This window comes from Eumetopias jubatus, unplaced genomic scaffold (genome assembly GCF_037043125.1).
Source record: "Eumetopias jubatus isolate StellerSeaLion01/CBP00866 unplaced genomic scaffold, mEumJub1_p1.0 scaffold_3, whole genome shotgun sequence".
In the NCBI taxonomy this organism is placed as follows: domain Eukaryota; kingdom Metazoa; phylum Chordata; class Mammalia; order Carnivora; family Otariidae; genus Eumetopias; species Eumetopias jubatus.
Genome location: NW_028274809.1, coordinates 180,434,747 through 180,461,812, shown reverse-complemented (window position 1 = coordinate 180,461,812; position 27,066 = coordinate 180,434,747). Strand labels below are relative to the sequence as shown.

The 27,066-nt window shown below is 39.8% G+C and overlaps 1 protein-coding gene and 1 pseudogene across 1 annotated transcript in view; both read right to left on the bottom strand.

The window, feature by feature from the left end:
* HS6ST3 (heparan sulfate 6-O-sulfotransferase 3) overlaps positions 1–27,066 on the bottom strand; it is a 626,721-nt gene that overhangs the window by 204,019 nt on the left and 395,636 nt on the right. The gene's annotated exons all lie outside the window — the stretch shown is intronic.
* LOC114215832 (T-complex protein 1 subunit epsilon pseudogene) lies at positions 12,711–14,403 on the bottom strand (annotated as a pseudogene).

Genomic DNA, 27,066 nt, shown 5'->3' with positions numbered 1-27,066 from the left:
AACAAGGATACACACCACCTAATGTGCAGCGTCATCCCAAAGAACTGAAATTCTTTTCCCAGCACCCTGACCCTAATGATGCTCTCAGTATCTCCATCTCTAAAATATACTTGAAATTAATGGAAAGTTGAATTACACCCACTGCCTTTATTTTTAAAAATATTTTTACAAAGTAGCAAATTGTTTCCACTCGGTAAAAATGATGGATTATTGTATAGTGTGAAAAAAATTAACGAGCAGATGGAATCCCAACCAATTATTCATTAAAATATTGCACTGGGTTAATTCAGCAAATAAAAATGGAGAAGAGAGCAGATGGTCATTTATAGTTCTCTTGATTTCTTAAACTACTTCTTTACAGCCAGAACTGCTCCTATATTTAACTTGAAATGCACAGCTCTTACCATATGCACAGTAAGCAAGCATTCATGTGACCTCATAAACTTTTCATATAACACAGCAATGATTTTTATGATTTAGTTAAAGGAACACTATACACTTACAGAGGAAGTTACTCCCATATCCCCAATATTCTGGGGATAATTTGAATTTCCTAGACTCAGTAGATCCTTGCCATCATTATCTGGTCTGAAGGAGGGTCAAGTGGGCACACGGGTAAAATTTCACAAAAGGGAGTGATCAGCTTTGTTATAAACGCTTAAGTATGCCAAGCATACATAAAATTATTACAGAGTAGGCAGTGTTTCTCTTAAGGCCACATTTTTTTTTCATCATATCCTGATCTTATAAGTTACTGCCTTTTTAAAAAATTATTTTCTCCTGTAGAGCAAAAGGAACCCTCATGCAAGTAAATTGAATCAATCACTATGGGAGGGTGTTTGGTAGTGTCTATTACAGCTGAACATACATATACTCGACGGGCCAGCAATTCCACTCCTCATTATATACCCAACAGAAATGCAGACTCATACCTACAAAAGACACAAATATGAATACTCATAGAAGCACTATCTGAAAAAGCTCAAACCCATATAGAATCAATAAATAAATTGTGACATATTGATACAGTGGTATGATGTAGGAAATGAAGCTCGAGGAACAAGTTACCGGAACAACCTGAGTGAATGTCACAAACACAAAGCTGAGCGAAAGAAGGCTAACACAAAAGCATGTACTATATAATTCCATATATATAAACTTCAAAGGTTGACAAAATCATTCTGTGATGATGGGACTCGGCATACACAAGTTCTCTGGTGGAAAAGTGGGGAACAGGCACTGAAACAGAAGGGGGCTCTCTGGGGGTGCTGGGATTTCCTGATCTATTTTCTGATCTGGGAGGTTGTTATATGGGTAGATTCCTATTGTGAAAAAGTACTGAGTAGCACACTTAGGATTTTTTTTTTTAAAGATTTTATTTATTTATTTGACAGAAAGAGACACAGAGAGAGAGGAAACACAAGCAAGGGGAGTGGGAAGGGGAGAAGCAGGTTCCCTGCTGAGCAGGGAGCCTGATGCGGGGCTCGATCCCAGGACCCCAGGATCATGACCTGAGCCGAAGACAGACGCTTAACGACTGAGCCACCCAGGCGCACCCCCCCCTTTTTTTTAAAGATTTTATTTATTTGAGATGTCTTTCAATAGATGAATGGATAAAGAAGATGTGCTTCATTATATGATGGAATATTACTCAGCCATCAGAAAGGATGAATACCTACCATTTGCATCAAAATGCACGGAACTGGAGGCGATTATGCTAAGTGAAATAAGTCAAGCAGAGAAAGACAATTCTATGGTTTCACTTATATGTGGAATGTAAGGAATAGTGCGGAGGACCATTGGTGAAGAGAGGGAAAACTGAATGGGAAGAAATCAGAGAGGGAGACAAACCACGAAAGACTCTGGGCTCCAGGAAACAAACTGAGGGTTACAGAAGGGAGGGAGGTGGGGGGGTGGGGTAACCGGGTGATGGGTATTAAGGAGGGCATGTGTTGTGATGAGCACCGGGTGTTATACGCAACTAACGCATCATTGAACACTACATCCAAAACTAATGATGTACTATACCATATGATGGCTAATTGAACATAATAAAAAAATAAAGCATAAAAAATATTTTAAAAAATTCTCCAATCTCCATATTCCAAGAAAGTCTTCATTAACTTCTCTTTGGTACCTCTACCCTGTTATAGGAGACATGTGTTATTTCTCCCGAGCACTGGACATTCCTCCTTCTGGTGAGTAACCTAATTTTAATTGGTTGAAACTCCTTTCCCCAACTTTCCTCCATGGTATGTGCCCAGTGACATTCTCACCAGCTGGTGAGTGCTGAATGGCTCAAGCCAGTGTTTCTCTCAGGGACCATGTTCTCATTGGGGCAGGCTAATTCTTTGTTGTATGGAACTGATCCAAGCACTGTGGCAAGGTTCGCTTCCATGGACCTTACGTAAGGTGACAGTAAGCCTGTAGGAGCCTGTCATTCTTACTACATGTAACCTGGAGTTCATGACGGAGCTTCAGTATAAGAGATCAGAGCCGAGAGACCAGGCATAATGTTCTGTTCATTGTTATTCCATCTAAACCTAACAGTGCATGGGGCATGCTAACTCTTCAATAAAGGTCATCTGAATGTATCTGCCATATAGTCAATAAATGTTTATTGAGCACCTTTATGTGCCAGGCATGGTCTGGACAATAAAGATAGAGAGGTGAGTAAAACAGATCAAATCTTGCATACATTATTTCCCTTCTAGTGAGAGAGAAAGAGATGATAAACAAGTAACACATAAATGCAAATAGAAAAACTGCAGAGAGTGCAGTTAGGAAAATAGGATCATATGATAGAAAAAAAAGTGGAAGGGGGCTGGTTGCTTCAGTGGTCCTCAACCAGGGGTGATTTTGCCTCTGAGGACATTTGATGAGACCTTTTTAATTGTCACAACTGAAGGCACCTAGTGGGAAGAGGCCAAGGATGCTGCCAAACTAACCTTACAATGCACAAGACAACCCATTCTCACAAAGAATTGTCTAACCCAAATTGTCAATAGTTCTGAGGCTGAGAAACTGTACTTGATAGACTGACCAGAGAAAGCCTCTCTGAGGAGGTCCCATTAGAGCTAAGACCTGAATGACGATAGAGAGGGGTGAGCAAAGTGTTGGAGAAAGAAGATTCCAAGGCAAGGGAATAGCAAGTGTCAAAGCCCTAAGGTGCAAATCAGTGTCAGTGGTTTGAAGAAAATGAAGGATAGAGGGTTGACCTTAGCCAGGGGGAGGGACGGTGTATTCAAGATGAGTCTGGGCAGATGACTGTACACGCAGGAACAGGTTGGGTGGGGGGTGGGGGCTGGACTAGATCATTTAGGGCCTTGCAAGGCAGGGTAAGGAGTTTGAATTTTATTCTAAGTACAAAGGGAGGGCCCTAAAAAGTTTTAAGCAAGGAGATGACCATAATCACATTTTTTAAAAATCAACCAGCCTGTTCTGTAAAGAATGGCTTGTAGAAGATCCAAAGAGGAACCAATGGAGTGAGAAAGAAGACTCAATCCAAGAGAAACAAGATGGTGAATGCACAGAGTTGCCAAATAAAATACAGGATGGCAAGCTAAATTTGCATTTCAGAGAAACAAGTAATAGTTTTTTGTGTAAGTATGCCCCATGCAATATTTGGGATACACTTATACAAAAATTATTTGTTGTTCATCTGAAATCCAAATTCAGCTGGGCATCCTATATTTTTTATTTGCAAAATCTGGCAACCCTATGCATGCACGGATGGATGAATATCTGCATAGGTAAACACAGAATAATGTGTGTTTGAAAAATGAGCCAACTGCTACATTCCTCAAATTCAAAAATAAAAGGTTCTGTATGAATAGTTTCTATATGTAGAAGAAGGATGTGTTCAAATAGATAGTGTTTATATAGGAGATCAATTAAGTCCCTAATCAATTTTGACATTTATGTCTCCCTCTCGTTAGTTTAAAATCTAATGAAAGCAGGAAAATATATAACAAATTGGTTTTCATTCGCCCTAAGCTGTTTTCTGTCCCCATCGACCTGGACCCCCAAGTTCAAAACCTTGGGGTAGGCTCCTTTCATGGCTTAATTTTCATCTGTGAACTAATAACATTTCCAAATTCTGTCAATTCTTTTGCAATTCCTCTTAAGTTAGATCCTCCATTCCAGTTTCTAGAGACCCATTTTTGTCTGGATCTGATTCCTGCTCATTTCTTGCATGGTTGCCCAGATCCTCCCTCTTATTCACGATTATCATTATGTCACTCTCAGGTTTAAACCTTGCCAATTTCCTTACCCTGGGAGTTGTAGACGGGTCATTCTTAGGCTGTATCAAGCCAGCAGGTATCTTTAATTTGGCTCACACAATAGTGAAGAAGAGTAAACATTTATAATTAGGAGCATTTCCTTTAAAATCTGGGGATCTGGCTGCATTTGAAGGATCTGAAGATCCGGCCACACCAGATCTTCATCGACTCCTGGCTACCACCACAGCTGGAGTTGAGTAGAAACTTCCTTCTTTAGACAGAGCATGTATGTCCTCGCCTGTTTTGGGGACTTGGATGGGATCTGACACTGGATCACATTCAGATGCCTCCATAGTGAGCATCAGAGACCTCCAAAAGTTCTTTTTGTTCTCCACTGAGTCCAAATTCTGGATTAGGCCAACAGCCCCAGCAATCTCCTTTTGTTCCCTGTTACTTCACCTCCAATAGCCACCAGAGGTTGAATCCACATTTCTCTTCCACCGTTCTGATTATTTTGTCTTTCTGTTGATTCCCTATTTAAGAGATTTTCTGTACAATCTCATCAACACTGTTCATTACCTGGATTTTCTTACTGAAAGTTAAAAATGCAGATATTCTGTAGGTGTTTCCTAGGACCTTGCCTTTTCTCACCAAGACGACTGTCAGCTCCCTGAGGACAAGAGTCTTCCTTACCACCTCTACTAGCTTCCAGAAGCACTCAGAAAGTAGGTGGTGCATGAAATGACTATACCACGATCTAATCAGCATGGAAAGAGAAAAGTGGGCCTGAATTTATTCCTTCTCTGAATGGTACACTAGTATGGTTTGAAACTAGTCATTTTTCCTGACATCAACTATTTTAAAAAATAGCACATAAGAAATAGAAACTGGAAAAGCTCTTTTAAAGTTCTGTTTAAAGTAATTTAATAAAGCCCCTGTATTAAACCACATTATCTCATTTTATTCCGTAGATATATTTGATTCTATGACCAATAAAAACTAAAAATTTCATTTTGCCCTTACTTCTTATGAGATTATTAAACTCAAAGATCCAATTTTCTATCATTTTAAGAAGGCTGATTATTTAAATGTTAAAAGCTTGAAATGAGGAAATAAAGCATTCTCTGGGTTTGTATGTATCTATTAAAGCACAAGGGAGTAGATGAGAAACCTGAATCCTAAGGAAAAAAATTAACTTTGTGACCAGATACCAAAATCTATTTAAACTGGTAAACTGGTAAAAACGCAGTGAGTTTTAAATAATTTACTTTAATTGTACACCTTAAAAAAATAAGATTCAAATTGGTCGGAAAAGCAGTATTTCCTCAATCAAAAAAAAAAATTTCTTTCCATACAATAATTACCTTTAGAGAATATTTTTAAAAGGTTCAAAGTCAAAAAATAATTAGTAAGAAATCCACTCACAGTAGGGATTAGCAAACAATCTGTGTTTTCCTAAATCAGCTCCTCTTGATGTGCTGTCAGGATCATGAGGCATGACAAATTTTAAATGGGCTTACTGCCGAGAACTCATCCATTAGGTACAACCATTTCACACAGGCACACACGCACATGCATGTGCACGCGCGCGCGCGCACACACACACACACACACACACACACACTTCAAAGGACTGAATAAAATAGCGAACATGCATGGCTTAGCCACTTTTTTTTTAGTCACTTTCATTATAGCCAGTGAAAGTGAAAATAACATGATAGACAAATCTCTTAGGAGAAGCTCATGTGTTGATATGCTCTGTGAAATATGAATTGTATTGTTATTTAACATATATGTAAATTTATATATAAATATATAGGTAATATATGGCTTGGAAGATGTTTATTCACTAACAGAGAAAAAAAACTTTGCTCAAGCAATTGAATCTTTGGAGCAATATATATATATATATATATATGAACACTAGTTTCTGATTAGATTAAATCATAAGATATCATATAGTGAATAAAAAAATCAAAGAAAATATAAAAAAATCAGTAAACAGAGAAATTAATGATCAACTCAAATATAAGATAGCAGCCCTTAATTATCCAAGGGAGATTATATTGTTCATATCACAGCACATGACTTACTGATATCATTTGCATAGAATCATATATCAAATTAGCACTTGGAAGAGGATCTTAATCAGTGTCTAAGACCTGTCACTCTAGAAATACCACCAAGAAAACCACATACAATGACTTGCTCAAGGTCAAAGGGCTGAAACTTGGATTTCCTGCTTCAGAAGAAATATTGATACTTCTTGAATTAGTTTAGCTAATTACTTGCCCTACTGACATCTTGCTTGTTGTTAGTTTCTCTGTTTGTTTAAATGAAAGGCTAAATATTCTATCTATTCTAAGAAAGTCTGGGAGAGGTTTGAAGGGCTCTTTGTTCAGGGATATAAAAACACTATTCCCATCAAGAATGGACTGGGAGAGGGGCGCCTGGGTGGCTCAGTCATTAAGCGTCTGCCTTCGGCTCAGGTTGTGATCCCAGGGTCCTGGGATCGAGCCCCGCATCGGGCTCCCCGCTCCGCGGGAAGCCTGCTTCTCCTTCTCCCACTCCCCCTGCTTGTGTTCCCTCTCTTGCTGTGTCTCTCTCTGTCAAATAAATAAATAAAATCTTTAAAAAAAAAAAAAAGAATGGACTGGGGGATATTGAGCAAGAGACAGAATTGAAAAATGACTCTAAGAGATTTTCGCTTTCAATCTCATCTGAATATCTATGAGCAAAGGGAGGTCCAGAGAGGCGCTATGGCTCCCTCCACGTCAACGCAGCTAGCTGACGGCAGGAACGGGACTAGAACCCCATATATCCAACTAGCCTAGGATTCTTTCCTTTGCATCTTGTCCTTGACTTGTGTTTTCAGGGTGAGGCTTCACTGTAACATTGAAAAGGAATTCTTCATTGAATAAGATAATCATATTAAATATAAATGCAAACACCACACTCCAAAATCTGATACAGATGATTTTTTTGATTATTCGGTGTTATATGATGTGTCTATTATTGCTCCTTGCAATTAGAATGGATAAACAACCATTGTTTTAGGATATTGTTCATGTGTCTTTAATGCATCAGTTCGTCATGGGCAAACAGGAACCCAGACAGCATCAACAAATCACAGGCTTTAGAATTAAGAGTTGTGTCAAGCACTGGCTGAGCTTACTACACTAAAGCTTCATTGATTCAGACTATTTGGGAGGAATGGAGTACAAAATGGGGGCAAGTGCGTTGGTGAAAAAACAAAGTCTAAAATGAAATACTTTTGAAGAAATACAAATCAATTATTTCGAAGTAAGTAAAAGTAACTCACTTAAATACTGCCAAATATAAGTCCTGTGGGGCTTATTTTAATAACTGAATAACTCATCTGTAATTAGCAGATAAACTGTTTATATGCAAATGGCATCAGAAAGCATTTGAAAATGCTTTAGCACATTAAAAATGTGCCATTGAATCTTTTTTATTCCAAACCTCACATGGAAAACTCTTCCCTACAGGGAGTAGAGAGGTAAAAATTAGACTATTTCTAGTTAAATTATCAAAAAGTCTCATGGTACTAATGCTGTTATTACTATAAGAAGTGATAAAGATAGTAAGAATAATTCATTTCTATTACTCAAAGGGAGTCCACATGTATTTTCTAATTTGTACCCTAAGAGAGCTCTGTGCCCTGAGGGTACACAGCCGTGACAAGACTTGCCCAAGACCTCCAGGGTCTACATTTCTATGGCTTTCTGTGTACTCTGACCTCAGGGAGAAAGGTACTAAATCCACATTAGGTGCAGTTGAGGCTTCACTTCACTGGATTTCAGGGACTCTGATTGCCTTTCAGTGGGCTGTTTTCATTGTTTTGTGGATCAGTACCTGTGTTCACTACCTTAAATCCTTGTTGGTATGAGATGAGCATAAATTTATTTGATAAAGGAAACTAAGTCAACTATCCCTTAGTTACTGTAACAGCAGGGGAAAATGGTAGCTCCTTATCTACCATTAACATTACCAAGAGCTAAACCTATGGATAATCTCTTCTCAGGCAACAGCTACTGTGAGCCTCTCTTTGGCAAGCATAGCAGAGACACCCAAAGAAAGAATCTTGGAGATTAATTTGTTAAATGAAGAAACACATGCAGGATAAGGAAAAAAAAAATTTTTGTGCTGTCAACTTATTACGAAAGAGGAAGCCAAAATAAACATGCACTTGTTCAACTGTAGAATCTTTCACCTTATCTTGTGTGTGTGACAATATTATGTTTATGATTGGCCTACTCATGTTGATACAGATATGATCTTATGGCTCCGTTTGAAGTTTTTAGTAGTAAAATGTCACCTCTTAGCCTTTCTATATTGATGAGGGAGCAGAAGGCAAGCTGAGGGCAAAGCACAAGCTAGCAACACCCTGCATCTCCCCATGTGTAACCTTCCGCAGGCACTTCTGGCTGCCCTAAAACCAAAGGAAGGGAAAGACAAACCGTTAGCTGATAAGAGATCCCAGTCCTACAGGACAAGAGTCTCCCTCGGTTTACAAATGTCCTCGTGATTTATAAGGAAAGAGCATTCTTATCAATAGCCTAACTTCCAGAGACTCTGTAGACTCGATTTCCTGGAGCTCTAATATCAGCCATCACATTCCTAGTGATGTGGGAAACAAAGCCAGGAGGGAATGTAAATAAAATTAAATTTCTTTATCACCTGCCGCCCATTGATAAGTACAGTACTTAAGAGAGGGGAAGCGTAAGGTTCCTCCAGGAAGCTCCCAACTATCTAAACGTTAATGCCTTGCTAGAGGGAAAAACAAACAACCTTATCTTGAGGAGAGCCCGGTCTTCAATATCTTGCATGTCCTCTTTAGCATATGAAAGTCGTTTTGGCACTCTCCCTTTGTCCTTACCGCCCACACCTCCCAAGTATATAATCAGCCACCCCTCACAACCCCAGTGCAGCAGCTGTCTGCCCACAGGTCATGTCCCCTTGCTTTAATAAAACCACCTTTTTTGCACCAAGGATGTCTCAAGAATTCTTTCTTGGCCGTTGGCTCTGGACCCCAACAACAACACTACAAAACCACATCATCTCTGATACCGACTGAAGTGTGTGTACATGTAGGACTGCCTTGTGACCACAGATTAGGATGACCAGATCCATTAATCGCTGATCGACACGGGAGAGGACCAACATGCCTCCAGAGGAGGAAAGAGGCCTTGAGCTTTCAATAATGCTGTGAGTGGGTTAAATGAGCCTTCCTGACATCACTCTCTCAGTCCTTTATCATCAAGATGTTTCAGCTTGATTTCTCACCATGTATATAGCCTCCACCCCAGGCCTCCTTAGCTACTTAACTCCTGGTTGCTTCAGCAACAGTTTGCTTACACTATTCCTTGGCAAATGATACTTCGTCATCTGTAAAGCCCCTTTCTCCTTTTTCTTCTCCACCGGTGGGAATCTACTAATTTTTAAAGACCCAGATTATACGTCACCTCCCAGAGAAGCCCTGAGTACATGTGCACTCCTCTGTATTCAAAAGTACGCTGGTCAAACCATTATTATGACACTGACCATAATGTGCTGGAATTGCTTGATTAGCTACCTCTCACCCATTAGATGGCACATTCTTCATGGCTTGGGTTGTTGTGTTATTCCTTGTAACATTTCTGCTACTCTTTCGACACCTGCCCCTCACACTTAACCTTGCCGATATGCTTCCCAGTGTCTTGCACACTGATGGGCATAGAGTAGGTACTCTATAAATGCTAATTGACTGAACCAGAGTGAACGTGGCCAATAGATAATCAGGATCTAATGGGTAGCCAGATTTATGTGTCATGAAAACCCTTCTAAACATAATGCATTGACCCCCAAGTCTCAACTCCCTGACCTTTCATTTATGCTGCAAACCAGAGTGCATGGATCTTTGTTTACTTTTTTTTAATGGGCTGTCCACTTAGATTTCAGCCTCACATTAATCTGGGATATTAATTCCACCAGGACTTTTGATAGGAGCTATCATTTATACCACTGAAAAACCTGTCTGTGGGTTAATATTCAGAGGTGTAAAAGTACAAATGACATTAAACATTAACTAGGCAAAGAAGTATGAGTAAAGAGATTGTACTGTATAAAAACTGAGAGCAAAAATTAAGGCTAAGACATTTCACAATTAAAACAGGATGAAATGAACAAGTGTTACAGACTGTGCATTAATCAGAAAGGAAGTAAACCAAACCAGAGGCGTATTTATTGCTTAAAAACTATTCTCAACTCCCTAAAGTGCCTATAATTATTAATTATTTATAAACAACACTGGAAGTGTTGACACTGCAAATTCCTACAAAATGAAACATAAAATAATAATGCCTCAATTTTATACAATCTCTTCAAGTTAATGATACATTTGAAAAAGGATCTTGTGAAGTTTTAGGTGGGCAGGCATTGATGACCACTCAGAAATGGCATCTACTGAGTTAATAAGACCTCAGTATCCTCTCTCACTAAATATTCTCTCTTTGACACTAACACATATAGAGACAATATGAAGTGGTTGATCCAGCCCTGAGATATTTTCCTGACATGCCACCAACTTACTAAATGACCATGAGCAAGGACTGTATTTCTCTGGGCCTAAAGTTCTCAACTTAAATGAAAGGACTAGAACAGTTCATCTTTATTTCCTTTCAATGAACATTCAATCATCTCTATTTCTAAGGTTGATTGTTTTCCCTGCTCTTACTCCTCACTCAGAGGAAAAGGTTGGCAGTCTGATAAAAGCATATACAATTTTTTTTAAGCATTTTTGGTTAGTTACAAAGTCAGTTTATTTAAAAATTGTATCCCTTTTGGTGTTTCTGGCCTCAAGTAATAGAAAGTCTAACCTCATGCAAGTATTACCTCATATAATAGGATATGCAGGGTGGGGATGGGCAAGTGAAAGGTATCATCAAGGACCCAGGTTCTTTCCATCTCTTGGCCCTGCCCTCCTGGGTGTCAGCTTGTTCTTCAGATTTGGAAAAAGATGGCTGTCTTGGTACAATGGCACAATGGAGAATACAAAGATCGGACTCATAACTTCCAATCTGCTGGGATGATGTCATCATTTTCCTCCAAGCAAACAGCCAACAACTTAGCTAAGCATCTCCTCCTTTCTGTCACATTATTAAGGTAGTTTGGCAAGTAGCTACTGAATGCCTAGAAGTCCAGTATGATGCTAGGGACTGTTAGTCATAGAATGAAAGAAGTGTAAAGGAAAATCCCTTCTGTCTTTCATCGCGGAATCATGACTAATACAGAAAATCAAGTATATCTGTTTCAGAACCTTAAATCAGGACAGAAACACTCTCCATGAGAGCTGAATCTCCAGGTACAGTTAGACAGTATTGCCTCATTCTTACTGGTAGAACAGGACAAATTCCATACTTATAAATTCCATGCTTAAGGATGATTTTTTTTAAATGAATCCATTATTGTAGGCTACAGTGACCTTGTTCTTGAAGTAACTAAAGCTCAGCAATGCAGAATGCATTTCAGATTGCAGTGGATAAAAACCAAGGACTACCTGAGACATCTAGAATAAAATTTCAGCAAGATAAACATAGCATAATCCAAAACATAATCATAGTGGCTATAGTTAAAATATATCATATATCACATATGGTATATACAATTCATTCCCAAACCCACTATTCTCAGATATGACCTGGTTTTGAAATGGTATTATATTAGAGTCTAAAAATGGAGTATGTGATGAAATAGTAATCATAATATCCAGGCATTTGAATGTAAAGATTCCCAGAGTCAAGTGGCAGTATTCTCTTTTTAAAAAACACCATAGTATGACTATATCACCGAATATCTAATCAGGTCCTTACCTCATATTTCCAATGTGGTAGTAACACTCACATACATGCCTCCTGGAGCATATTACTGACAGTTTCTCTGTGCTGGAGACCTAGTAGCAGAATTCCTTCTGGGTCATAGGATATGCACATTTCTCATTTTCCTAAATGCTGCCAAATTATCTTCCAAAATGGCTGTACTAAATCCCACCAGCTGTATATGAGAGTTTTGTTTCACTGAACTCTCCATAAACACATGATATGATAAGACATTTTAATTTTTACCATTCTGGTGGGTGAGAAATGGCACGTTTTTTTAATTCATTTGCACTTCCCAGATTCCCAATGAGATTAAACTTGAACACTTTCTCTTGTATGTTCCTTAGCCACAATAAGCCTTTCTCTTTGTAAAGGATGCCTATGTGCTCTGTTTGCTCATTTTTCTATTGGAATATTTTCTATTTCATATGACTTTCTAAGTTTTTTCATACATATGTTGGTTCTTGTGGGTTGATGCCTCTTTATCCCTTTACCCTCATTTTCTTTTTTTCCAGTTTTACTGAGGTATGGTAGAAAAATTAAAATTGTGTATATATTTAGGGAGTTCAATGTGATTTTTTATTTATTTATTTATTTATTTTTTTGCATCATGAGACATCCCTTTATTCGGTCACAGCAGTGGGTCTTACTACTACATTTTATTCTCAAGTTTTTCCTTATTCTTCAGATTCTCCAGGCTTCCGGATGTCATCAATCTTCAAAATCATTCTAACCATTTGTGTTGCAAGAGAGATCTGTTGCTTTTTGCCAATCAAAGTTTCTATGACATGCTGCTGCTTCATATCATTTGTACCCTTGTGCAAACAGTCAAATCCCCAGAGCGGGGTTCATCTCCTTTACTTGTCTGGCTCTGACTTCGGTCATAGTCTGGATGGGATTCATGCCGCTGTTTTCAGAAAGAGCCATGGGGGTGACCTCCAGCACATCGGCAAAAGCCCACAGGCGTACTGCTCCAAGGTCTGGCACTTGTCGGCCTCCTGGCTCACTGCCAGAGCACAAGCGATCTCAGTGGCACCTCCTCCGTACACCACACGGTTACCGCAGATGAGGTTCTGGATGACACACAGAGCATCGTGAAGGGATCGTTTCGCTTCCTCGATGATCATCTTATTTCCTCCTCTGATGAAAATGGTCACAGCCCTGGAGTTCTTACACTGCTCGATGACCAGTATTTTGTCCTTAGTGGTCCCAAAGGAGATCTCTTTTACAAGACCAGCAAAGCCCACCGTGTCAGAGGTAAGCTCTGAGAACCACAGTACGACCCGGCCTCCCGTCGCAATGGCGATCAGCTCTATTTCAGGTCCTCCTACCCAGCGAACCGCAGGTAGGTTATTCTGAAGAAGTAAATGGTTTGCTTCATCATCGAAGCCCCACTGGCAAATAGCTAGGTTAGCTCCCGTTTCTTTAATTTGCTGAATCATCTCTTCGAACTTCTCCTTTTTGTATTCCTGAAGGGCTTTATAATCTTCAACAGAGGTCACGTCCAGCTTATGCCTGGTCTTTGGTTTTGGTGGTTCAAATGGACACATGAAGATTGCAATCTTAGCATTTTCTACTTGTTTTGGCATCTGTGGGTGACTGAAATCCTTGTCCACGATCGCGCCCTTAATAAGTTTAGTGTCCTCCAGCCGTACGCCCACTTTGCCTTCCACCTTGATGAGCTCGAAGTCCACGTCTCTGCGCTGCATGTCCGCTACGGTGAGGACAGCATTCACGGCAATCTCGGCCATCTACCGGTGACAGCTGTTAACCACTTTGAAGCCCAGCGTGGTCTTTGCGGTCTGAATCAGGGGCTCAGTGTCCTTTACGTCAACGAGGACACTATCGCTGATCTTGTCCAGGTGCTCGATAGCGATGCGGGCGGCCTGTTCATAGCCATCAGCGATCCTGATGGAGTGAATGCCGTGGTCCAGCAGCTGCTCAGCTTCCTCCAGCAGGGCGCCAGCCAGGACAACCACCCCCATGGTCCCATCTCCAATTTCATCGTCCTGTGATTTGGACAGCTCCACCAACAGCTTGGCAATCTGGTGATCCACGTCCATCATATTTAGAATGGTGGCACCGTCATTTGTCACTGTCACATCGCCATCCTTGTCCACCATCATTTTATCAAGTCCATTTGGTCCAAGTGATATTCTCATTGTATTTGCTACAGCCTTTGCCACCATGATATGAGACTTAAGAGCCTCAAGTCCCATAAGACGAGATTTTCAATCCTGATCCTTGATGATGAGGAAAGGGGGCCCATATTCATCAAAGGCGAGGGTCCCGACCGACGCCATGGTGCAGCAGCAGTGTTACTTTCCCCCAACCGGTGGAGACCGCCTCAATGTGATTTCTTAAAGGGGTACAATGTGATGACTTAATCTACCTATATATATTGTGAAATGATTTGCACAATCAAGTAAGTTCACACATCCAGTGCCTCACATAGAAATGGAGATATCTCTAAAAGACACTGATTTCATTTCCTTCGCCTATATACCCAAAAGTATTATTGAACCATATGGAAGTTTGAATTTGCATTTTTGAGAAACCTCCAAACTGTTTTCCAAAATGGCTGTGCCCATTTACATTCCCACCAACAGTATATAAATGTTCCCAAAAGGAAACTCCACACCCTGACCAAGACTTGTTATCTCTTATCTTTTTGATAATAGCCACCCTAAGAAGTATAAGGTGATATCTCATTGTGGTTTTGATTTGCATTTCACTGATGATTAGTAATGCTGAGCAGCTTTTCATATACCTGTTGGCCATTTGTATGTCTTTTGGGGGGGGGAAATGTCTGTGAAGGTCCTATGAAGAACGAAGACCATTCTTTAGTCAGGTTACTTGAGTTTTGTTTTTCGGTTTTTGCTCTTTATAGGAGTTCCTTACATATTTTGGATATTAAGCCTTTATCAGATACATGGTTTGTAGTTTCTCTCATTCTGTGGGTTGCCCTTTCATTCTGTTGATGATTTCCTTCACTGTGAAGAAGTTTTTCAGTTTGATGTAGTCCCATTTATCTATTTTTCCTTTTGTTGCTATATCCAAAAAAAAAAAAAAAATCATTGCCAATGTCAAGGAGATTTTTCCCTGTCTTCTTCTAGTAGTTTTATGATTTCAGGTCTTAATTTACATCTGTACCTCATTTTGAGTTAATTTTTGTGTATAGCATGAGTCCAATTTCATTTTTTTGCATGAGTCTATCCAGTTTCCCCATTTTGAAGAAACTATTCTTTCCCCATTGTGTATCTTGTCACCATTGATAAAGATTAGTTGACCATTTATGTGTGGATTTATTTCTAGGCTTTCTATTCTTTTTCATTGGTCTGTGTGCCTGATTTTACACTAATGCCTTACTGCTTTGATTACTGTAGTTGTGTAATAAAGAAATAAAAGGCATCCAAATCAAAAAGGAAGAAGTTAAACTCACATGATCAATCTTATACATAGAAAACCCTGAAGATTCTACCAAAAAAACTCTTAGAACTAATAAATTCAGCAGGTTGCAGGATACAAAACCAATATATGAAAATTAGTCCTGTGCCTATACACTAACAATGAACTACCTGAAAAAGAAATTAAGAAAACAATTCCATTTACAATAGCAGCAAAAAGATAAAATACTTAGTAATAAATTTAACTGAGGAGGTGAAAGATCTGTACACTGAATACTATATGACACTGATGAAAGTAACTGAAGAAGACACAAATAAATGGAAAGATACCTTATGTTCATGGGTCAGAAGAATTAACACTGTTAAAATGTCCATACTACCCAAAGCAATCTACAGATTCAATAAAATTGCTACCACAATTCCAATGCCATTTCCCATTGAAATAGAAAAAACAACCCTAAAATTTGTATGGTACCACAAAAGACCCTGAATTGACAAAGCAATCTTGAGAAAGAAGAACCAAGCTGGAGGAACCACAATTCCTGCTTTCCTTTAGTCTCATTTAATAAGGGTTTTGGAATGAAAGAGGATGTAAATGTATGTGCCCAACTCACTATGTCAACTAGAGGTCCTGAGCCCTCCATGATTAAGATCCTCTTCATGTATGAAGTGGGTCTGTCATACGTATGAACTTATGCCCTCTCATACATGCTAGTCTGCATATAGCTGCCCCAGGAATGTTGCCATGGCCTCTGACCTCGTCCCTCTAATATACCATCCACCATAGCACTTCTGATTTCTTCTCTTGCCAAAGAGGCAGGTGGGAAGAATGCTTTTATTCTGCAAATGCATATGGAAAATGAGCATTTTCCATGAATTTAGTATGAATTTTGTTATTACGAGTACTTTAAATAATTTGGATTTTTTTGTTTGTTCTAGTCTTGATATGTTTGAGCACTATCCCAGAAGGCAATTGAGTATTTATTTCGAGTAATGAGGAATATCCTGCTTGTTTTAAAACTAGGGATGGGGATGAGGGAAGATTCAGTTTAATGAGACAGTCTATCATTTCTGTAAATTTAATTAAGAGCTCTTTATTCTAGATTTGCCCAGATCATTTCGTGGAGAAAAGATCTCCACATAAATTCTCATGACCTTGTGCTTTCTTCTTCTTTTATTTTCCTGTGTTTATTGCTATGGTTTTAAAGAGTCACTCCTAGTCAAAGAGGGAATTTCTTCTGGTTGTGTGACTAAATGATGCTTAAGCAGTATGCCAATGAGACATTCATTATGCAAGGTGCTATGGCAAAGCACCCAGTGATCTGTGAAGGAAACAGAACTTCATCTTTGGTATTTTAAAAGTACTTTCCAAGACAGATTATAGCAGTTCAACACAAAGGGGAAAAAAATAGTCTCAAGTAATTTTATAAGACAAAAGAATAGCAAGTATGTACTATCTTCACTTAAAAACACATAAGCTGCATGCCCTCTGAGTTTTTCCCCAAACAAAGAGTTCCTGAATAGGTAGAAGAAAAGTTCTACAAAATGCATCAGCCAGAAGTACTGTGCTAAATTGCCCAATTACTCATGTTCTCCAGAACATCTCAAAATGCAGTTCACACCACTGGCTGAACTCGTTAGTTCATTTTCAATGGCAAGGAACAACAAAGTAGTTTCTTTTTCCTATTTTTGGGTGGTGAAGAATGAGTAAGCTCATAAACTAGATACGTATCATTATCATTTATATCTGAAGAGGGCTATAGCCAATTCTGTTATTTCCTGTTATCTGCAGGGCAACAAAGAGAGGCAGGAGAAAAGTCAAGACAGTGTTTGCACACAGGCTGACCATACTGATAGAGCACAGACCTCAGACTTGGGGCCAAAGCAGTGGGAGGGGATCGGGTGGAGAGGTGTGCATGAGAGGCTCTTTGGGCTCAATTCTCTTCCAAAAGCCCATCAACCCAGAAGGAGGCTGTATCATAAAGGAAGGTGATGAATTTTGGCATCAGGCATGCCTCCCCAAAACATGGATATTAGCAAGTCACACAACTTTATGAGAGAAGGGTATGATAATACATACTTCATAGGGACTCCATGAAGACTGACAGAGAGACACAATCCAGGTAACGGAGACAGTACAATACATTGTACTTAACAGGTGCACAATTAAGCTCCTTCGAATCCCTCCTTTCACGCTATGTGGCAGATCCTGATCATTAAATTGGGTGTCATGATCAAGCTAGGATGCTACACTAAAGAGCAGGGCACATTTTCCAAACCTTTGAGCAGCTCTATGTGGAGTGACTATTTCTGGGCTTCTCTGGAACAATCATAGGCCCCATCCCTGTATATCCACTAAAGCTTCTGCCACTAAGGCCTGTGGATTGTGACCAGCCTTCCCTTCCCTTTCTTATATGCTTTAAATTCTTCCTCTCAAATGTAACCTGAAATGTTTTTTCCCTACTGCTATGAGAATTCTTCAAGCATAAAAATACATATCTGAAGATGGGGCAGCTTCAAAAAAAATGTTTAAGACTAATGGGTGTTCATTCTAAAAGAGCAAGGATCAAAAAAAAATAATAACTTTCAAAGCAAAACAAATGCTGTTGCTCTGTCACCATCGAAGACACCTGGGGTTTGATTTCTTTTTAAGGTTTTTTTTCATTCCTCTGAAATAGACATAAGTGTGATAGGTTTCCCCATTTAATCAGGAACGGGTCTGAAACAATCCAGCCTTGCCTGAGCCACTGTCAGACCTATGTCATGGGATCCTTCTTATTAAAATTCTGTATGAGATGACTAGAAGTTTGATTTATTAGAAAAATTAAATCGAGGTCAAAAGAAAATATTTTACTGGTTGAACTGCTAACTTGCTTTCCATCCTGAGACTCTTTTGCTGTTTCTTCTGGTTGACTCCATTGTTCTGTCTAGCCCTACTTCCAGGAACCAGCTCTGCTTTCTCTTAACCAGATCTCCGAAACCTGAGAGTTTCTATCTGGATCCCTGATCTCAGTGTTTGCTGCTTTCTCTCTCTGCTTCCCTAGCCTTTGGTGAACCACAAACAAGGCTCCTCTTGCACCCTGACCTCTGCCCCACCACCACCTGCTGCAAGGAGTGCCCCGGGTTCCTTGCTTCTGGGTGTAAGATGCTCATTCCAGTCACACAGTTCCTCTGCCTGGTGCATAGACACAGTGAAACACAGCTGTTTCACAAATCTTATTTCTCACAAGGTAACTGTTTTGCTCAGAGGTGATTAGGTAACACGTCCAATGCAGGGTCACTAGTAGATTAAATGCATGTCTTCGAACCCAAACCAGCACATTCAGAAGCCCACACTCAACCCCCCACACCAACACTTTCTACAATAAATAATGTGTCCGCCCTTCGTTTAAGAGGTTAGATAAGCTTCAGGGTTGTTTCCGATGAACTATAAGCTTGTGGAGGGCCTGGCTGAAACTCTCCCAGATCTCAACTCAGGAATAAGCACAAAGGAATTTTGAATACATGCTTTTTGATTAGGATGATAATAATTAAAAATAAAATGGTATGAATGATCATAGGGAATACTGATTGGAGCAATTTAATAAAAGCCCATCACCACTCCTCTAAAGATACATTTTAGCATCTCAGTGATTTAACAGAAGATTGCTATATTGCAATACCCAGTTGCACAAAACCTATTCTTAAGCATGATCATTATAATCTCGTGCTTTATTAAACATCTGAAAGGAATGGCATAATGGTCCTTCAAGGACAGCTCCATTAGGGGAAAAAAAAATAGAATAATCTACAGTATAATGTGTTTAAGATGCTTTTTAAAATAGTGTTGTCATTAAGGTGATCAGCACCTGGGTTATTCTCATTGAAACAAGCCTGAGGTCTGCTGATTAAAGAGACAGCTACACCCCCTTTTCCTGACCCATTAAGTGACCCAAAGATATAATCTACACATGTCTTCCTCTGGTCTAGTTTCATTAGGGTGGAAATCTTCAAAAACCAGTTAGTTATCAGTGCAATAAATAGGTTGTGAAATAAAGGAGTGGAATGACACATAGTTTTATTGACCAATAAAATTTAATTCGCTATATATATTCTCACTTAGAACTTGGTCAAAATGACCCCAAAATTCAGTTTGATGCTAACAGAGCTGCCTCCTAAAGTCAGAACACAGTTTTTGAAAAGCACAAGCCCACCATTCCTCATTTTTGCCTGGCCAAAATTTTATCAGGCATTCCTAACGCATCTTGCCTGACAGTTAATTAATATTCCCCAATCTGCATCTAAGATTACATGTGGAACCCTACTGGTCTGGAAAACAAATAATCAGATTAATAAAACTTACATTTATATTGTGATATAAAATCTACAGGTGATTTTAATGTCTGTTTCCATTTTTAAACTCTCACCTCAACGATACTATGATTCCTGTTTTTCAGATGCCGAAAATGAGGACCAAAAAGAGTACCCCGACTTGACTTGCCTGAGATGACAGAGAGCATAAATAGTTTTAAAAAAAAAAAAAGAAAAGAAAAGAAAAAAAGAATTCCAAGCCAGAACTTGGAACTGGTTCCAGGCTTTTTTGTACTAGGGCTATCTTTTTTTTTTTTAAGTTAAAATTTTCCCCTTACCTGGCACTCACCATACTGCCCCAATTCTCCAGAACATTATTACCCGCTTTGTAAATGAATCTGTAAATGGTTTGTGAAAAATGAACCTCTTACGCACAGCAGGCAGCAGGCGGCGATAACTGTTATCTCCCTGCTGTGAGACTTAAGGCGAGTTAGTAAATCTCTCTGAAACTTCCCTTTCTCTTCTTAATATCGAAATAATAACATGCTTGCCTATTGAGAAAGCAATAAAAGAGTGCGTCGGAGGACCTCTCACAGACCTTGGCACACAGTGAGCTCTCAAAGCGACCTATTTACTATGCATCTCAGTCAGAGTATTGTCAGAACCTCCATGACAATTAGAGTTGTGGATGTAGTCTTTCTTTTCAAAGACGAGATTGTTGGAGGTACGGTCAGGAGAGAATGGACTTGATGGCATGCTCATCTATAAAACAGGAAACAAGAGCATTGTAAAGAGAGAGGAAAAGAGACAAAGCAAAAGGCTGAGGGAAATCAGAAAGGGATTTCAAGGAAACTAATGATGCCTACGCATATATAGGTATCAGCTTGTGGACAATGACTGTATGGCCCAAAGCAGAGAGAACATGTATGTAGTTATTAATCCTCCCCCTAACCCTATGAGATAGCTATTGTTGTTACTGTCCCCATTTTACAGAAGAGAAAATTGAGGGACAGAAACGTTAAGTATCTTATCGAAGGTCACACAGCCAGTAGGTGACAGAGCTGAGATTCAAATCCTGGCTGTCTGACTCCAGGGTCTGCGCCCTTACTCCGTGCTTTTGTATTCCTAGTCAGAGCTGGTGGTCAAAGGCAGCCGAGAGGTACAGTGGGCACTGAACATACTGAATTACTCAACAAAAGGACATGTGTGTTGAGGGTAAACACCACCTGAGCGTGCTGTGGTGTGGACATACCAGCTCAGCGTATCAGTTCGCTAAGAGCTGGGGATGGTAAGAACACAACGTAGACACGGCTCTTCGCTCATCTCCCAAGATGGTTGAGGGATCACTTACGGTGGGTGATGGTGGTTGAAAGACACTAAGTTCTCCCAGCCATCTTTTCCACACATCGGGCTTATGAGGCATGCCCTTTCACTGCAAGTTCAGAGAGGTTCTGGGAGAGCTGGCTGCAGAGTTTGCTGAGCTTCCATTTCAGTGTGGCATCATTTAAGGTTTTCCTTATGCTAGTCCCTGCCCCCCTTACTCATGAGCAATGCCACTTCAGCTTGTTCATCAGCAGCTGCCTTTCCCACACAGTCCCTAACAGCCGAAGCCCTTCAGTACGAGCTCTGCAGTTGGAACCTATTCAGAACGGGCTGCACCACGGGTGGCCATATGACCTTCAACCTCCCTGAGTACATCTGCATCTACAGAAACTGGTACAAGAGGATCTACCTCCCAGGGCAGGTGCAAAGGTATGATGAGATTATACCTGTGAAAATAATCTGGTATTATATAAACATTCATTGAATCTGGATTTTAGGAGAAAATATGACTTATGAATGGCCGGACTGACTGTTTCTAGACCCTTATTGTTGGTGAATCCATCTCAAGTTTAAAGATGACCTATAAATCACCTGGATGAAGAAGTTTAAGAAATTGGACATGACATCAGATATAACGCTATCTCGTCTCAGCATACCCAATGATGGAACTGAGCCGTAGCTGCTGCTGCCAACAAAAATGAGTGCCTTCAAAATATCCTGAGCCATTATTATATACCATTAATGTCACTTTTAGCGTTGGAAACTGCTTTACTGTCATTTTTAGGAGGAATGACTCAACTGTGCCTGGGATGTAGTTACCATTGTTCACTGTTCTCATAGAAGTGGATGGTTTGGCCATGAGAGACTCTTAACTATAGGAAACAAACTGAGGGTTGTTGGAGGGGAGGGGGGGTGGGGGGGATGGGGTAACTGGGTGATGGGCATTAAGGAGGGCACATGATGTGATGAGCACTGGGGGTTATACATAACTGATGAATTACTGAACTGTACATCTGAAACTAATGATGTACTATATGTTGGCTAGTTGAATTTAAATTAAAAAAAAAAAGTGGACGGTGTGGAAAAATACAAGAGTGTTGGTATCAGAATTAGGATGAAAACTGCTTTACCTGTATTGCTTATAGTCAAATCAAGCCTCATCAACCAGGATTAAAATACAGTCGTATTTTCAAAGCAAATCATTTTCTCAGTTAGCCCAAAAGTACACCGAAGCAGGATTTTTTTTTTTTTAATGGTCAAAGAGTAATTCCAATTGACAAATTTAGGGATAATGAGTTCTGGCCAAATCTGAGGGTGATTCTGAAGAACCAAAGATGCCCATTTAGATATCAATTTCTAGGAATGGATTCATTAGAATGAGGGTAAAGCCTAAAAAATATATTGCTTATTCTGGAAAGGAACTTTATTTTAAAGTTAAGGAAATGGGAGCCACAACTCACACTACCTAGCTACATGCCTAGTTAGTACAAAAACTAGCAATAAATTCAAAGTCTCTTTCCCCCAAGTCCAGTTTTTTTTTTTTTAAGCATTATAAATATAGGGGCATGAAAGCCTAAGGCAGTCCGATTATTTTATGAGCAACCCAGCCCCTCCTACCCTCATACTAGGGAAAACCCAGGTGTACCTCTCTCCAAATGTTTGAATAGCCTAGGAAAGGCACATGGCCAGTAGTGGGTTGACCAAAAATTCATTTCCATTGTACTAAGAATGGTTTAGATTCAAAGGGCAAAAGCATAGAGCCATCTCACCCTTTAGACCCTTCTGAAATTTGCCATTTCTCCTTAATTCACACACACGGAGACCAACACCTAATAATATATGGTGCTAACTTAAGGTGGCTGAGATCCTGGGAAAATAAATTGTTTGATGCAATTTTCCCACTAAAAAATCTAGAATTTATTGTCTCTGTCTGGCATTTATTGTCATTGACATCTGTGAAGATTTTCAGACAAGAATGTATTGTCTCCCACATCTCACTCCAGTTCAGTGCACTGTATTCCATTCAGGACTTTTTTTTTTAAATAAAGAACCATCTGTTTAAAGTGACTTTATTAATTCCTTTTGCTGTATTTTTTGACATGTCTACAAATTACAGATCATAAATTTTCTAATAACAAATTGTTCACGGAGATCTAGGCAGAACCTAACGTGAGAATCTAAATATAGAAGTGGTATTTACATATGTCCCCAAGTAATTTGTACAGAATGGAAGCCATGTTTGCTAACACCAAGATCACGGGTAGAGAAGCTCTGATAACATAATACAATGCCCCTGTAGAGTTTCCAATAGGTCTAGTGAACTCTGCGGTAAGGCTATGATTTTACTCTCACCTATAAATCTCTATCTTATTTCATTGTTTTCTTTAAAAATATCATATTTGACTCCAACCTAAGGCATATGTTTTCTGGAAAGTTTTCACTCAGCCCATTTTTTCTTCATGAACCATTTGACCACTGGCCCTGTTTCCACTGGTATTCAAAAGAGTAGAAGAAAAAAAAAAAAGAACCGAAGGAGAATTAAGTCTAATACTCTTCATTCACAAATATCCACAGAGCATCTCACTTTATTCTGCAGATTGTAACATTTTTCAACCACTGCACTCCATGAAATCGCACAGGGCCTTTTCCTAGCTGTGACGGAAAGTGCCTCAGGGATGTTGGGACGGTGATGCAGGATTATGCCCTGGAGGAGGGTGTGGGCTGCTGAAGGGGGGGGGGGGGCCTCTGTGCCCAGAAGCTGATGAAATGGGCTTTACTGCCATCTTTTAGCTTCCTTCCTTGACCAGAGGCCCACATATAAGGAGATTGTGCCCAGACTCCAGCAGAGAACCCAAATAGAACGTTACTTGTACAGTGAAGACTGGCTTTGTTATAGCAAAGACAGGGGATTTCTGTTAGCTATTTTTCAACTGTTCCCATACTAAAAACGGATATTAATGGATATATGTACTTGTTTGGCTATGATACTTCTTACTCATCTGTTGACTTTTACTGTTCTATCTATATCCCACTGTCGTTAATTTATCCAAACATGTTTAAGTCATAAATACATATATTTTAGGGAGAGCAAGATATGACACCTTCTCCATGAAGCTGTCATCTCTTGGTCTGGTGACACTTATACTTACTGTTTCTCATCTATTCTGAATGGTCCTTTCTCTGTTTCTTTCTTTTGTTCCTCATTTTTCTTCCGTCCCTTAAATGAAGATGAACCCTGAGGTTCTGACCTCTCTTCTGTTTTAATCCCTAACATATTTCCTGAGCTGTGGCACCATACTCTAATTACCCCAACATGTTGATATCCATTTCCAGCTAGCTGCCTAATCAACCTATTTGTATTACTGTCATCAGCATTCATTACCTAGCCTCGGCACGTAAGCACACGCACCCACACACATGTGCGTGCACACACGCACACACAAACACAAAGGGCCAACTCCTTTTTCTAATTTCCCTAATGCTATTCATTGTGCCAATATTCTCTGAGTCGATCAAATTCAAATCCATAGCTGCCTTTGATTCTTTTCTCTCTGTCACCAAACTGTTACCATCATGGGTACTTTATGATGATGTCACAAATGCATATGCTTTGTGACATGGCCTTTTAAGTCTCCATTTAATTCAGTCTGGGTAAAACTAAGCACCTCCTTGATTTCTATTAATCTTATGCATAAAATATTCAATAAGGCTCTGGAACTACCACACAAAGCTTCAACGTAATTTAGTAGAATTAATCTGACACGTACCAAAATGTAGGCATGCCTTTCCATGCTCACCTTTTGTTTCTTTGTTGTCCTAAATACCAACAAGCCTAAAAAATGCTTTCCTGTCTGTACCCCTGCTCTTTCCTCAGTCTTATCCCCTTCATCTACACTTACTGGGAACATTCCCGGGAAGCTCTTTTTCTGCCCCTGACTACTGTGGCATTCTAGACCACTCATAATGCATCTATGATACAGAACCTTGACTTGTCTTCATCTGTACCATTGTCGTACCTCTCCACCATAGTGTCAGCATCTTGAGATGGAAATCATGCCTTACTGACCACTGTGACCCTCGCAGCATCCAGCACATGGCCTTTACATAGTAGATGCTCAGTATGCACATGTTGAATTTTGAAACAAAGGACATTTGAGTTCCCAGGAAGAGGGAAGAAGTGCTATTAAAACCAAGGAATAGAGAGATCCCGATCCATACTGACAGGGGATAACATAAATACATGGCACGTGTGGGAGTTACAACGGACCCCTGCAAATATACTTTGAGTTTCATGACGTCCAATATCTTCAGTGACCCCAGTGTCCACACCTCAGGGGGGACCCGCTGATGCCTAATGTCAGGTTATCCTTTCTCAGACCTTATGTTACCCCTGTCCCTGCTGCTGGACAACTCAAACCCCTGCTAGACTCCAAGGGTGCCTGCTCCAAGTTCTGCTCAGAATCTTTATTTCAGCCACTATAACTGGGCTTAACTCTTCTTCCACCTGATACTCCAGTCTGGCAGCTGTATTCTTTTGCTTTGTGCTATGGCTATGGCTTACTAATCTTCCCTGTCCCCTCTATGATTCTAGTTTGTGTTTCTCAGAGCCACCCTCACACTTCTTCCAGTATAAACTCCTACACTTGAACCTTAGCCAGGTGTCCTCTACCTGCTGAAGTAGCTCTTGATACCAAGTACCTGACTCCTGAAAAAGTGCTCCAGCCACTTGTCCCAGAGCCCCTATGGGTCCTCAGTTTGCAGTCTGTCCTGTGTTGGCTCTTGCTGGCCCAGACATCTACTTTGGCAGCCCCATTACATTTGTTCGAAGAGCAAGCAGCTAGATGTATGTCCACAGGGCTCATGGTGCCCAGATGGGAAGGTCTGGGATTAGAGCCCTGGACTCTTGCTCTCTGACCCTTCTTGCTCTATTGACCTGGCACTGACCACAGATATAACAAGTTGGTGAAAGGCCAGCTATAGAGAACCCAGAAACATACAACACGAACACCATGTCCCCTTCAGAACAGTCAGGATCCCCTCCCTCTAGTTGCATCTGACCTCAGGTAACCCTGTAAGACTGTGGTCAGAAAAATACAAAGGAACATACTTCAAAAAAGTTAAACATTTTTAAGAGCAAAGACATTGAAAATATCATAAGCCTCTGTACTCCTATAATAGGTATAAGCAATAAATACATGCACTTTGGATTGCTCCAAACCATTGAAATAAACCAAATTTCATTTTTAATGCATGCAATAAACTTTTTTCCGTAGCATATCAGTTAAGATTGCTCTAACTTTAAAAAAAATAACAACTGACTTGTTCTGTATTCCTACAGCTCAGAATAAATAGCTCAACTAACTTTAAAGTTGGCAAGTTTACAGTTCTCACAGAGAAGAGAAATTAAAGCCAAACTGAAGATAAAAAGTATTTTTTTATATTTATGAAGTCTTAAAATTACAGAGCTGAACATACAAGGTCAATACAGAGCTGGCAGAGAGCTGAGATTGGATATTTCCTACATTAGCTTTATTTTCTAAAGTGAGAAAATGTGATCCTGGGGGTGGAGATGTGTGAGCTGAGCAGTAGGGAAATGGTGGGCTGTGGGCTCCCGTGCTCTGGGCAAACTGCTCATGCAGAGTAAATATTTACAGGTAAATCCCCAACTCAAGGCTCCAGCTAAATCCCTTCCCAAAGAAACGTCAAAATACGAATTGTGAAAAAGAATGCTCTCTTGAGTATACACAAGTTATTATGTCTTCATTTTGTAATTATTTGGCATTTGTTTTCCTCTGCATTTGCATCTCCTTCTGCCTCAGCAGTAAACTCCCCAGGACAAGATTTTGTGTTCCTTGTTTATGGCCATAATCCCATTATCAAGAATAGTGCCTGACGCATGGTGGTTTTTCAGTAAATGTATTCGTTCAATGAACGAATACATTTTTA